General features: G+C 35.7%; 1 protein-coding gene across 1 annotated transcript in view; it reads right to left on the bottom strand.

Annotated features, from left to right (window-relative positions):
* Positions 1-10,720, bottom strand: part of LOC128530278 (ERC protein 2) — a 243,404-nt gene that overhangs the window by 169,868 nt on the left and 62,816 nt on the right. The window lies entirely within an intron of this gene.

Below are 10,720 nucleotides of genomic sequence, written 5' to 3'. Positions count from 1 at the left end.
TCTTAGGTTGTACTGCATGTCTACAGAATGAAATAAAACTGTAAATGGCCATTGCCAACTGGTAAATTCAGAAAAGAACAAGAACAAAAGTTCTTCCTTATTTTGCCAAATGCACTTTATACTGTATATACATGCTGCAGTGTATTTGATGTGTATTTATCATTTTAGTTTTTTCTGATGTCATGCTGACAATTAAAATAACATCCTTTGCAATTAAAGTCACATTCATCTTATTGCCTGTCATGTACAAAAACCTTGTTTTGTAGCATTTTCCTCTGAACAATATTTTCCAGATGTAAAACATCTATAAATAATTGTTTTCTGTTACAAATAAAGAAAAAGTGGATGAGTGTGTGTGTGTTAAAGCTACAGCTTTAAACGAGCCCATGCAATCAGTTGTCATGGTGTCTGATTAAAATATTGTCATCTTAGATAGTCACTAGAAGCTTGGTCAAGTAAAGTAAAGAGAAATATGCAGTTCAAAACAGGACCATCTCAGAGAAGCAATTCGTTATGGATTTCCACATGCATTTGGTAGCGATTCAGTTGGCCTGTGGGCTAGAGGAGTCAATGTCCATTTGTGTGTGTCTAAGTACAAGGCCTCCTCTATGCCGATGAAATGCAGCTCAAACTGGGGAAAAAATGTAAGGAGTTTTATTTTTTTTTTTGCCTTCCTTTAGATATATACAAAAATAGAGAACCCAACAAAAACAAACCTTTTGATTCTTAAATATATGAAATATATAATAACCAGAGGGTGCTGATTTGCACTTGGAATACTGCTATATGCATGGCAACTAAAAATAATCAAAACTGAATTGCTGGCACAAAATTAGCTTGCTAATCTTATACCAGCAAATAAAGTTTCAGATTGAAAAAGAAATAAGATTAAGGATTTATTTACTTTTGGTTTTAATTCTGACAGTGAGGATTGTCCAAACCTTGTCTGAATTTTCTGAAGTGTTTCACAATTATTGTGTTGGAATCATTAACAATTTGCATATGGACTCTAGTGTATCTTATCCTTTTTCCACTTGTTTTACAGCACCAGCATGGGTAAAGAAAAAAAAACGCTGAAAGGCTTAGCATAAAAGGTTAACACATGAACCACCTACAGTACATCACTTCACTTCAGCACCCCCTACATTAACTGTGTCCCTATCGCTACTCCCCAGACCAGGAATGCTGTCGTGATTGCCTGTGCAATTATCAGCCACTTTTGGTGGTTTTTCTTCCTTTCCCTTTCATTTTTTTTCTTCATTTCAAAGCATTTTCTTGAAGCTTTGATCAAAGATGGAATAGGGGGAAAAGAAAAAGGAGAAGGAGAAATTGGCCTACAGCAAAGACTCAAAATAGGCATTATTAAAGGGTTATCACTTGTCTCCTTGTGCTATACTACCACAGGGTCCTTCTCCTTAACCGGATGGCAGCCTGACAAAGAACTAATACTCCATCAATCCATTTCTTCATCACAACCGCAGAACATCTCTATCTCTACTGCAGATCTGCAAAATGCACTGGTCCCCCTTGATGCATAGACTTCTCATCAGCTATGGGGCAGCCTGGCTCCAGTCCTTCTCATCTGGGAAGTATTATAGGAAAAAAGGGGACTGTCCTTCATCAGGGGCGATCCCTTAGGGACCCACACTCAGGCCTATGACCAATTGCCATCTGGTAATCATTGATAAGTCATCAATGATTGAGAGAGTGCCTGGCAGTTAGGCCCAACTTGTAAGTGATCTATTATCAGGCTGGTTATCAATTGCTGGAAGTCTGTTTGGATCTCTATTAGATCTGACAGAGTGAGAGACATAGAGATAATGTAGGGAGAGACAGAGTGCTAATCGAGCAGGGAGGAAGATATGGAAAAAATGCACAGATGTCAAAAAGAAATGACATTTTTAAATTACATTTGATTTTAACTTCCCCTTGGAGAGAAAACAATTCAAGAGGTTTAACAAAAATATTGAATGAATCTTTTCGGGAATTAAACAGTTCCTCAATTTTCACATACTTTAAGTAAAGTTTTTGAACATATTAACATACTGTAACCATAAAACATATTTAATTATTTATTTTAATACTTGAATGTGCCTTATTTTTTTTTATTTTAATACTTGAATGACCTTTGCAGTCAATGACTGACTAAAGTCTGAGCCAATGGTCATCAAAAAATGCTGAGTTTCCTTCCTTGAGATGTTTTGGCAGATGTAAGTTTCTGGGTCTCTTTGCCTTTTAGTTGTTTTTAGTAAGTGAAAAACATGCCTAATTGGGTTGACGTCAAATGACTAATTTGACCATTAAAGAACATTCAGTTTCTTTGTTTGCATGTTTTGGGCCATTAGCCATTTGTAGCCTACTGTGAAGCACTCTTTACAGTTTTGCAGCATGAATCCAAGCAGAACTCTATATACTTAAGAATTCATCTCGGTACATCTACAATGCCAGCAGCTGTATCATAAACATCAGTGGCAGTCATACAGTACATGCCTATCTCTTAACACTGCTTCCAACATGTTTAATAAATTATATGTACATTATTTCTTTTTGCATAATGATTTTTTTCAAATTATTTTGGCAAAATCTTGTGTTAGAACTGCATGGAGAGGATTTATTTATTTATTTATTTATTTATTTATTTTAGATTTTTTAGATTTTGAAGCAAATTCTGACCCGTCATGAGTATAAGGGTTGCATCTTGAGGTAAACTGTCATAAAATTGTATCTTTATGGTATATTTTGACAATTATGCACTTATTTTCGTCAAAGTCTTCTTGATTTGAGTTTTAAAGGAAACATCAAGGAAAAAGTCATTTAATCATCCAAATTATTGACATTTAGTGTTGCTGAGCCCACCAGTGCACTCATTCTTTGTAGGAATGTATCACCAGAGGTGGAAAGAGTAATACATTTTTGTACTCATGTAAAAGTACTGTTACTTCTGTGAATTTTTACTGAAGTGTAAGTAAAGTTACTTTTATAAAAATCTACAAGTAAAAGTAAAAAGTAGCTCATTAAAAATGTACCCAGAGTAAAAGTTACAGAGTTACTTTATTTAACAGCGGGGTGGGATAGGGGATTCTAGTGTAGTTTCAAAAAAGACAAGCAGACATCAATCTCGGACTAATTGTTTTTAATTGAAGGAACACCTTTGCATAATAAAGCTGTTGCCTTTCTTGTGCTTAAAATTAAAGTGGTCGCTTTAATATGGTGTGACGCTTTGTGCCGGATAGCCGAGGAAAAAAACAGCTCAGAGCCGAGAATAACACTCAGCACAAAACCTTTATCGGCTTTTTCGGCGTCACAAAATTATAATACAAAACAAAAGTAAAGAAAAGGGTAAAGGAATAGAGCATTTCTGGGGGTGAGCAGCACACCTGGGCTCCTACTCGTTCTCTCCTTCTCCCCACACCTGGGGGGAGGGGCAGCAACTCTTAAAAGGGCAACATACATACAGTACATACTGTAATGTGGTATACAACCTACTAGTGGCCGTTATAATAGTTTGCTTCATTAGAATTTGATGGCATTTCGCTTTCAGCTGGGTCTGCATCACTGACATCTGTTTTGTCCGGGGTGCATTTTTTTCCCTTTCCCATTGCATTATTTTTATGATTTTTCATTTTCATTCATTTATTTTTTTACTCAGTAGCAAATATGATTTCAAATGTAGCGAAGTACAATACTTTAAACAAAACATAATTAAGTAAAAGTAAAATGACAGATTTTAAAAACTACTTTGAAAAGTAGAAGTACACAAAAAACTACTCAATTACAGTACAGTAACACAAGTTAATGTAATTCGTTACTTTTTACCTCTGTGTACCACTCTTTTGATTTGGTTTCTGACATACATTCTGATAGGTCACATCTTTGAAATGCATATTGAAAGTTTCCATGAACAGCAAGCAAATGCAACTTCAACACTTGAAATCAACTCCAGATCATGTATCTCCTTCATTTATCATGAAATAACTAAGAACCTGGCCATAACTACTTTAACTACATCAAACTGCCTATAACTAATTTGCCCAATTACCTTTAAGCCTAGGAAAAAAGTAGGATTTTTTTTTTAATAAATGACTGTAATTCCTAATTAGTTAATGTAATTTTCCTGTTAAAGTCTATGTAATTAAAGTAACATGTCTACATTTCAACTCCAACTCTTGCTTCATTTTAAGTCAACTGGAGTACAGAAGCAAAAATGGAAGAAAAAAAATTCAACAAAGAACTAATAAATGGCTATAAGGACATGTTTAGAGAGAGAGTCTTACATTAGTCAAAAGTTTGTGATGTAAGCACTGGTACAGTATATTGTACACACATTTGATGAGTTTGATGCAACTCAAGGAATATACAAGGAAATATTTAAAAATATAAATTATTATGGCATACATCTCTTGAAAAAAAATCCAGTGTTTCCCAAGATCCAAAAATATATATATACAGTATAGTATTTACAATAAAATCTATCCAGCTTCTGGAAAGTATGTTCATTTATGCATTCAATCCTTGGTCAGGGCTCTCAGCATGACATAATGTATCAACTTGATAAGGCTTGGAGGCGATCAGCCTGCTCTACAGAGATTTTATTGAAGACCAGTTAATTTAATGGCAGCCTTCAGCTTGTCTGTATTTGTGTGTTTAAGTGTTTTTCATCCTCCTTTTGACAATAGCCCATATATTATCTATTGGGTGTAGGTCAAAACTACCTCTAACTGGTTAGCTGACCATGGTATTACTGTGCTTAATGGGCAGCTCACCTGACCTACACCCAATAGAGAATATATGGGCTATTGTCAAAAGGAGGATAAAAAACACTTAATATATGTGCTATTGTCAAAAGGAGGATAAAAAACACTTAAACCCACAAATACAGACAAGCTGAAGGCGGCTATTAAATTAACTGGTCTTAAATAAAATACAATATACCCTACTTGTGAAGGCTGTTGATGATCATCTGGACAACTTCCAAGTCAGCAGGCTTCCCCATGCAGATTTTTGGACTGGGTGGTACACTATATTTAGTGTATATACACTGTATGAATATTAGTTTCCTCAAACTTGAAATGAATTATTTAAATATTTTGAGGTATTGAATTTTGTATTTTATTAAACTGTAAGATAATCAACAAAATAAAATAAAAGGGCTTGAAACATTTTATGTAATGTATAAGATTAAGTAATATAAGTTTATTTAGGTTTGTATAAACTTCTCTTTTTGGATTAAATTATGAAAAAAAAAATCCACGTTCTAATTTCCCCTTGTTTTTTGTTTTTTATATTTTAGGTGGACTGTGTGTATACAGTACATACCTACACCAGCTGGTAAGACTTTAATTGAACCCTTTGTGATGACAAACATAGCCATGACATACTGTAAGCATATTAGACATTATGTCATATGCCATCACGAGTTACAGTAATACATCGTACAGATGTACATTAATATAACAGTGTTACATTACTTTCAGCAGTAATTGATGTGATCCCTGTAACAACATATAATGTAGGCCCCATTCTAATTTGTGTTAATCACTTTCTATCTAATTCCAACACCTGACATATAAAAATTACAGACATGTCCAGGATGGTCTGAGCTGACAGGAAATCTATATAAGATTAAATAAACACTACTTACAACTGTAGTAAGCCATTTTAGAATGCTTATCACATAAAACTCTGAGATTTCGTGACAGATGTTACAATAGCAGATGACCACATCTATATACCATCTGTCAAAAAAGAATTTTGAGAGATGGTATATACAAAATTCCTCAGGCTTCTATGGGCACAGGATCGCTCAAGCTCAACCGTTGAGGACTGGGAAAATATAAATTTTTGTGTGGTGTGTGTGTGTGTGTGTCTGTGTGTGTGTGTGTGTGTGTGTGTTACAGTGACTGGGAAGCTAATATTGTAACTTGAGAAACTTGTATCTTAATCAGTCATAATGTGTCATTACATTTACAGTACATTGTGTAGTCCGATTGCATTTTCTTGATATTTTGAGCTTTTGGGATAATATCAATTGCTTCACATACAAAAATACTACAAAAAGTGCATGATTATATAAAAAACAACTTAGCATGCAAATATTTAATAGCTGCAACAAGTTGTTAATAACTGTGATATCATTACATCTTTAAAAATAAATGTGGCAGTGGGGGCATGGTCAAGCTTAAAAAAGCGGTTTGAATCCATCAGGTAACACATAACACTTTCCACCTGTGGGTCATTATGCAATTTTATTTATGTGTGTTAGTTTATTTTGGCAGGAAAGAGAAAGTATGTGAGTATAGAGTAAGTCTGTGTGTGTGTGTGTGTGTGTGTGTGTGTGTGTGCCCGCGCAGACTGAAAAACAACATTTAATTCACAAGTACTAAAATAAAAAGTACTTAATGCACTATGCTTGCTTTCAGTCTATTCCCCTAACATCTCAGAAGTATCACAGTGTATAAAAATAGTTTTGCCATGAAATGACATGTTATTAGATGTATATATCTAATATACATATCATATATGATTAGTAATATAGATTTTTAATAAATAAAAAAATATTCATATGCAATACAGTACAATGTAACATTTTGGCAATAATAATGTTCAAACTTACACAGCAGCCTTTTTTTTTCCCTCTGGCACACAAGGCTGTCTAAAACATCATGTTTAGCTTTGAACTTCCACATCTTAGGCAAAGCATCACAAAGCCTTTTAGGTGCAAAAGTTGCTTCCTGAAAAGCAGTTACATAGGCAACGGATCCCACCCACTTGGTCTTTAGTCTGTAAATCCTTTGGCTCCTTTTTAAGTGTCTCGAACAGGTGCACTTGTTAGATTGGAAGTGATCTGGCTAACTAGCTAACATAAGAGCAAATAAGTTATTAGCATTGCTTGTTTGTTTCAGTCTAATAATATTGTCAGTTTTTCATAACAAGCTTATGATGTTTTTCATAAGCTTATGATGATTAATTGCATAGACTAAATGCATTACAGAGGATAGCAATGGTAATATCTAGCTAGTTTGCCAAGGTAATTAAAAACACTAACAATGCTGCCCGCTAGTTGCTACCATTGCCATGGTAGCAACTAGCTAGTTTGTCGAAGTAATTAAATATCAAATTTTGTCATTAGCAACAAGCCATGGCATCATGTCCATGATCTCCTATCAATAAGCACCTTGACATTACATTAGCTTAACATCAAGCTTTCCTCAGGCTTTATGAAATAAACAAAGCATATTGTGTTTTTTTTCATGGCATCCCGCCAACCACTACAGCACTGACTATTTGAAACAGAAACGCTTTTACGTTTCAACAACGTTAATCAATTTATTTTTTAGCATCAAAAAAGACACTCCTGCATCAAGATGGCATCACTGCTAATCTAAACAAACACCAGGTTACATATCTGAAAAACAGATCAACAGAGGATACAGTAATACAAACTCTCCACACTGCTTTAACACATATGGGTCAGCAGAACCCGTATGTAAGAATTTTGTTTGTTGATTTGAGCTTAATGTTAAATTCCCATAAACCAGTCAAAAAACACTGGGAAACTTGAGTTTAAACAGTTTACTTTTCTAGACTTTTTAAGCAACACGCACCAAGATGTCAGAATAGGAGGCTACACTTTATCCACACTTTATTCTTAACACAGGAGCATGTCCTCAGCCCCTCATTTGTACTTTCTTTACACATGACTGCTCCCCCATCCATTCCTCTAAAACCATTGTCAAGTTTGCCAATGACACCACCATAGAAGGAGTGATAAGCATCAACAATGAAACAGCCTACAGGGAGGAAGTCCAACATCTGTTGGAGTGGAGCTGTCATAACAACATGTAACTCCACACTTCAAAAACCAAAGGAATCGACTTCAGGAAATCAAAATTCACAGTGCACTCTCCCCTCTGCATAAGAGGGAAGGAGGTAGAAAGGGTGGAGAGCTTTAAATTTCTGGGGGTCTACATCTCAGCAGATTACATGGTCTGTAAACATCTCATACCTGGTAAAGAAGCCACATCTCCTAAATCCACTTCTGACTAATTTCTCTCACCATTAAGAGCCTCCTGCACTGTGCAGAGGTGTAGTGCAGCTACATGGAGCACAATTCAAAGGATTTTCCAGCATGCAGAGCATATTATTGGGACTTCATTACCACATTAAAAGCATATATATACTGGCCAGTTTTCAAGAACCCAACTCATGCTGGCCAGAGCCTCTCACCCCACTCCCATCTCCTGTATAAGAAAAGATACAGATTTAACAAATGCAGAACAAAGAGGCTAAAAACTGTTTTTTTTTTTCCTCCAAAGCAGTAAATTTTGTTCTCCCACTTGCTTCTCAGTAACAAAAAGGTACAATCACCCATGCAATGGTCACTCCTTAATGCGGTGCTATTGTTTTTACTATATAGTGTTTTAGTATTTATGTTTTGTTTTTTATATTTTTTTTACTTATACAGACAGCTGTTAAAAACTTGCTGAACAAATTTGATTTGTTTAATTTTTATTTAAATGGGTATGCCGGGTTCATCCCATAGTCCGAAGACATAGACACATCCTACTACATTATTTATATTATCATACTTGATTCTTTTATTATTCAACCATTCTGATGTAGATTTACTGATGTGCTGCTCATTATCCTGCTGCATGACCGAATTTCAATCAAACTTTACCTGTTGGCCAGATGGCCTCACATTTACCTCTGGCTTTTCTTTTTAGTAAAAAGTTCATGGTCAACATGCATGGTGCTCAGGTCCCATGGCTGCAAAATACCGGTAAACCCAAATCTTACCCCTCCACAGCCGTACTCGGCAGTCAGTATGTGGTATTTCTCCTGAAAGACTGTTAAATTTTTGCCAAACAAAGCCAAATGTCTCTACTTTTTTTCTAATTTGTCCACAGCATATTGTTTGTTCTTGTGGTTTGTTCAGGTGCAGTTTTGCAAACCTCAGTAGTGCTTCCATGTTCTTTTGAGACAGCTTTCTTCTTTTGGCAACTAGTGATGGGAAGTTTGGATCATTTTAGTGACTCAACATTGAATCTCATTCATCAAAATGAACAAATCTTTTTTTGAGTCATTAAGTCCATTTCGTTCTTTTGAACAGAAAATAAATAAAATGTTAAACTTTTAATAAAAAGACCCTACACAAATCTACATACCGTACACAAATTTTGGCTACAGTTCCAGTAATGAAAATATTACAATGCAGCTAAGGACATATTATAATAAACAGAATAAGCAGCTCACCTCTCATATCTTTTGGTGTGAATCGTTCGTTATTTGTCATGTGACTCTCATAGCCTTTATGCAGTGCATTACACAGGGAACAGAATAATGAAACAGTGCTATAACCTAGTGGAGAAAAGTTAGGCTAAGCATTATGGACCAGTGTTTTAGCTGGGTGTGCAAATGTGTGTGCAGTCATTTGGTAAACTGACTAAGGTTAATTCAGAAAAAAAAAAACTAAGTACATAAAGCTATAAAGAGGAAATACAAATTGAAAAAGTGTGTGTGTGTGTGTGTGTGTGTGTGTGTGTGTGAAGTATCAGTACAAACACTGACACTCTGTCCAGGCAAAATATCAAAATTTCCTGTTTTAAAAGTCCCACACCTCACAAGAAAAACATTTTGAATCAAGTACATTTGATATACAATACCATAACCAAATAGTACGCCCATTCCAATTCATACCTCATAAATAAGCTACAATCAATGGAGTTTGTTAGCAGTCTGCTATGAGCTGAGGTGAGACTCTAGGGCCTACTCAGGTAAGTAAGTGACTATACATGAAAAAGCCTTAAAGGACACCAAAATGGGCTGGCCTGGGAGAGATTGCTGACCTGGGACCTGCGGCTCTAATAACAACTAAGTTGGATGCTCAGCCAAAAATGTTTGACTCTCTGACCTAAAATCTGTCATTTGAATGGCAATGCTATTACAAAGAGTGTACAGTATTCATTGACGCCAAGGGAATACTGTAAAGGTCTGGAAAGAATCTTCAAAGAAATCTGGAGATTAATCTTAATGGGTATTGTGGATGAGCTGAACTTTTAATGCAGAAAAGTAGTAAAGAGAACTGTCAGAAAACAGAAAAGAGAGTTAATTGCAGGAATGAGAAATAGATTAAGATTAGAGGAGTGAAAGACAAAACAGAGAGAAACCTGAGGGCAGACGCAAGAAACACATACACACATCCTTAAAGGCAAGGACATTAGTGGTTACCGCCTGTGCTCAATAAATCTTACCAGGCCTTGCCCTTTTAATAAAAACTGTAATTAAATCACAAAGACAGCAGGTTAATCTATTTAAGGGTAAATGATCCCTTGGGTACATTGCCCCTTATGCCCCACAGTATAATAAAAGCAAGAACACAGTTAAACTCACGTGTACCATTTTTGTCTCGACTAAACTAATTGAAATAGACATTTTTTTGACACAGTACACTACTCTAGGTCAAAATGGCATCCAAACCCATCCCATTTTCATCTACGCCAAGGCTGCAGGAAGATGGTCCAAATCCAGCATGGCCCAGACCAGAGGACAGGGTAAGTAAGGCCATAGGTGACCCAGGCCAAAACCCAGGACAGTTAACGAGCAAAGAGAACCCAAAGCAAACAGAAACGAGTGCAGGTCAACAGAAAAATATTAGCCAAAAGCAATCTGGCCCTTGGAGGATCCAAACCGAATAAAAGCCCACAACAGCTTGGGACAA

Source organism: Clarias gariepinus, chromosome 9, assembly GCF_024256425.1.
Source record: "Clarias gariepinus isolate MV-2021 ecotype Netherlands chromosome 9, CGAR_prim_01v2, whole genome shotgun sequence".
Lineage (NCBI taxonomy): Eukaryota > Metazoa > Chordata > Actinopteri > Siluriformes > Clariidae > Clarias > Clarias gariepinus.
This window is presented reverse-complemented; position numbering and strand designations above follow the sequence as displayed.